Source organism: Ceratotherium simum, chromosome 25 (genome assembly GCF_057802395.1).
Source record: "Ceratotherium simum simum isolate JZ-2026a chromosome 25, ASM5780239v1, whole genome shotgun sequence".
Taxonomy (NCBI): domain Eukaryota; kingdom Metazoa; phylum Chordata; class Mammalia; order Perissodactyla; family Rhinocerotidae; genus Ceratotherium; species Ceratotherium simum.
This window is the reverse complement of record NC_141924.1, coordinates 13,102,597-13,107,158: the sequence shown is the minus strand read 5'-3', so window position 1 is coordinate 13,107,158 and position 4,562 is coordinate 13,102,597.

Below are 4,562 nucleotides of genomic sequence, written 5' to 3'. Positions count from 1 at the left end.
GAACGGGGTCAGGAGGGTCTGCCGGCCCCATCTTCCCCTCCTCGGCCTCCGCTGGGCTCCACTACCCTTGCTGCTGTCCTGGAGGGGTCGGTGAGCTCGGCTGGCCAGGGCACCACGCGGCATGGCGAGGTGTGACATGACATGGCCCAGGCGTCCAGTAGCACTGGCTGTGCGGGATATGGATCCCGGGGGCTCTGCTGCAGCCGACACAGGACTGGAGGGCGGCAGGCTGCCAAGAGAGTGGTGAGGGGCACAGGCCCACCTGCAGATGCCTCGGGCAGCCCCTGACTGCACAATGAGCCCCCCACTGGGTGGTTTGTGGTGGTGGCAGGATCTGCACCAGGGTCCCCAAGGAGGTGGTCAAGGGAACTCACGTTTGCCGTAGGCCCACTGTGTGCCTGGCCCTCAGTAAGTGTCACCTTGGGCTATCACCCGCCCCTCCCCACCACTTCATAACCCTTGCCTCCACCCTTCCTGGGGGGGACTTTCTCGGGCCCCCAGCTGGGGGTTCTGGCTACCAAAGTTCATGGGGTTTTTATTATGTGGGTTTTCCTGCCATGTCCTTCCTGGGTACATACTTGCCCACCTGGGTGTCTTCTTAATGACCAAAAGAGCACAGGTTCTGTCTGCGTTCTACTCCCTGACTGAATGTGAGTAATTGGCTTTGCCTCTCTAAGCCTCCGTTTCCTCATCTCTAAAATGGGCAAAATCATGCCTATCTGGAAGGGCTGCCGTGAGGATTAAAAGAGATGAAGGGTATAAGGAGCCTAGCACAGAGGAGGAGCTGGCCAGGGCTCATCGCCTTCCCTCCTTACTGGCTGTGTGGTTGGGGCAAGTCACTCCACCTCCCTGAGCCTCTGCTTCCTCGGTGCTGAAGTGGGCATGCCCTGCTCCGTCACGGGGAGGGGCGGGAGAGAAGGGAAGGCACACGGTGCGTGAACCGCGAGGGCTGTGCGCTGGGACATCTTGTGCCTGTATCTTCCCATCAGTGCGATGAGAGGTTTGGGTAGATGAAGGCACCTCCCCAGCTGGCCCAGCCACAGTCTGAGGGTCTTGGATCCTCTCCTGCCCCACGTGGCTCTCACTCCCTCTGTCTCTCAGCGGAGGCCTCCCACAGGCCTCTGCTCTGATTTTGCATGCCGTGGATGAGCCTGGTGTTGGGTCAGTCCTGTGTGGGGCCCCAGGGCTGCCCATGCTGTGAGGGGAAGAAGTGGAGCCCTACCTTAGCTCAAGGCTCATATCTGAGCATCTGTTCCCCATATCTGGTGTTGGCTACTCTCTCAGGGCTGGAAGTCCCAACACCTGGGAGAGAAGAGCATGTGGAAACCCTGGGAGAGTGAGGGCAGAGGAGGAAGCTCTGCTGAGATCTGCTAAGAGATTGAGGCTACTGCTCCTCTCTGCCTCAGGACCTTGGAACATGCTGCTCCCGCTGGCTGATATACAATTTCCCTGTTTCACTGCCCAACTCCTACCCCTTCATATCTCAACAGAGAAGCTTTTGCTGGACAACCTCCTCCCCAATCTAAAATAAGCCTCCTTCGTAGTCTCGTTTAGAGGGCTCCGGTCTTCTCCTTCAAGCAGCTTTTACAACTTGGATATACATTTGTTAACTTGCTTATTGTCTTTCTCCCCCACTGTACTGTATGAGCCAGGAGGCAGAGAGAAGGGCATCACTTCTCCTGTTTGCTGCTGAAGATCCTGCACCTAGGACGGCCTGGCACGTGGTTGATACTCAGAAAGCCAAGGTCAATTGAGACACACTGCCTCTATGCCGGGAGCTGTTCATTAACCCCTTCTCGCTTGCCTGCTGCGCACAGAGAAACAAAGAAGTTAAAACCACAGGACTCTTGGGGATTGTTAGTCCAATCTTGTCGTTACCGAGGCCCCCAAGGCAAAGGCCCCCAGTGAGGGAAGAGATGGACTTGAACCCAAGCCTCCTGGTCCCCAGTTGGGCCTCTCTCCAGTTTTCTCTGGGCCACGGTGGGCCACTTCCCAGGGGTCACTCCCAGGGGCCCCAGGCCTCCCAGCCCCAGCCCTCCTTTGGATGAAGGGTGGGGGGGCAGCAGACTCAACTGCTTGGATTACCCAGGACGGGGGCAACAGTGATAATGACAGCGTGAACAGGGATGGTTCCAGCAGGGGCCGAGCATTCTGTAAGTATTGCCGTGTTGTGAATCCTCAGCAGCCATCCAAGGGAGGCGACGTTAGGGCCCAGAGAGGTGAAGTGACTTGCCCAAGGTCACTCAGCGAGGAAGCGGCGGAGCGGAGATCCGAACCCAGGGCCCTTTGACCCCAGAGCCTCCACACCGTGCACGGGCACACAGCTCCACACTCGGCTTCTCGGAGTCGCGGCCCCTTCTGCTTGTTAGAGCAGGAAGTGCTGCAGGAAGGCTGCTGGGAAGGACCCAACCTTCCTCAAGGTGTTTCCTGAGGGTCACAGATCCCCCAAGCAGCCGTGGGCACTCCTGGAAAGCTTCACTCAGAAAGAAGGTCACAGGCCCACAGTGTCCTCAGCCGTGAAATGGCAACGTTGCCTCGGCCTCCCAGGATCTTGTGAAAGCTGAGTGAGAAGAATCAGGCGTGAAGGGGCCTTGGGGAGATCCTGGCGCCAAGTGGGGCTCACGGGGCTGCTCCTGGGGGCCCTGCTATGCCCTCCTCAGCTCTTGAGCCCCAGCACCACTGGGAAAGGGAGCTATAGTTGGAATCTGCAATGAGGTAAAGAGCGGGGGACAAAAAAGGCACACAGACGCCCAGAAGGCAGCCCGAGGTCACAGAAAGAGGCCTGAGTGGGAGGGAACCCAGGTTCAAGTCCTGGCTCCTACCGGCCCGGTGAGTCACGTCACCTTCTGGGATTCAGTTTCCTCTTTGGTGAAGTTGGGTACAAAACACCCACTTCCAAGAGATGCCGTACAAAATAAGACTGAGATATGTGTTAATTGCTGATAGATTGCTCCAGAGACTGTTTCTTGATCTTTGCTTGAAAACTTCCATTTGTAACAGCAAGAATCCACCATGACCTGGATCCTGCGTGCTCCTAATTTAAATGCCATCTTACAAATGATACAGCACATAAGAGACCCTGGACTCGGCCCCGTGAACGCATTGGAGTCCTTAAGTCAGGGTATCGGTGCTCACGGTGGGAACAGCTTTGTGAGCTGAAGGCTGGACAACTGTGATTCCCTGGGTCTTGTACTCGACATGTGAACATCACAGCACAAACCGGAGGGGAGGAGTCGGGCCAGCAGAGCAGCGTGATGTCCACCTACAGAGTCAACCTCCAACCCAGCCCCGGATGCGAGAGCCAGAGCCAGCCTGTCTCCACTTCTGTGTGCAGAGCCAGGCCTCAAACGTAGCTTAATTCTATTCACTCTTCTCAAACCTGAAATAAACCTGAGCTTTTAAGCTACAGCAAAACAGCAGCCGCCAGGTAGGTGCCTACCACGTGTCACGTTTGGGTCTCTTCCCTGCCCTCGTCCCGCTGCCCTTGGCCAGTGCAGGAACAGAAGGTCCTACGGCCTTTGAGGCTGGCCATCCTCGCCCCAAGTCAAGTTCTACAACCTTCGGAACAGGGTCTCCTGACCATGAGCCCAGCCGATGGAGCTCTTTCTTGGGATTTTAGGAAAACAGACAAGCTTCAAGCACAGCTGGGCTGCAGCATTTTTTTTTTTTTTCTTTTTTGCCTTCAGCCGTGGCAGCCTGCTCCTGATTTCTCTGGGAAGGCAGCTCCTAATTAGAATGGATCGAAGAGTCTTTGCTCCAGCTTTGTTCTCCGTCTCAACTGAATCATTGCTTTAGGACTTACTTAATCTGGCGTGGTCACTGGTGGGCCAGGGCCCTTGGCTCTCCGAGCCCCCCTCAGGCTCGGGCAGGCTGGCCCCGGGGGGCGCCGGGAGGCCCACGATGCCACACTGCTGCTCTCACTCCACGCCTCTCTTCCTCGTCGCTCTTCTCCCCACCTGCTTTCTCTCCCTTCCATTTCCTTTCATTAACAACCCAAGGCTGTCCAGGGTGCCAGGCGCTGCTGGTGGGAGTGTAAATTGGTACGATTTCTCTGGAGGGCAATTTGTCAAATGCTATTAAAAGCCTTAAAAAAGTGCGTAGGCTTTGACCTGGAAAGTCCCCTTCTAGGAATTTGTCCTCTAGAAATAATTGGACAGGGGTCCACAAATACATGCCAAAAGGATGCTGCCCTCGGTGCTTGAGTGACAACTTGGAAACCTGGTGTCCCTCTAGAGAGTGGGTCATTAAAAATGATCATGTCATCAACCGACTGGAAAAGAAGCTTTTGGAGCTAATGGGAATCTGAATCTTGACTGAGTAATAAATGCTCCTAAGGAATTACTGTTAATTTTATCAGATGTGATAATGGCCTTGAGATTGGTTTAGAGACACTTGATGGGGGGGTTGTATTTGGTTTAAACTATTATAACAGTAACAATAATGGAAGGGGGAATAGGATGGGGCAAGGGTGGAAATCCTGAATCAGGCTGAGGGGTGAATGAGTGTCCATTGTGCTGTTCTATTTTTGTGTATGTTTTAAATTTTTCACGATTTAAAAAAAA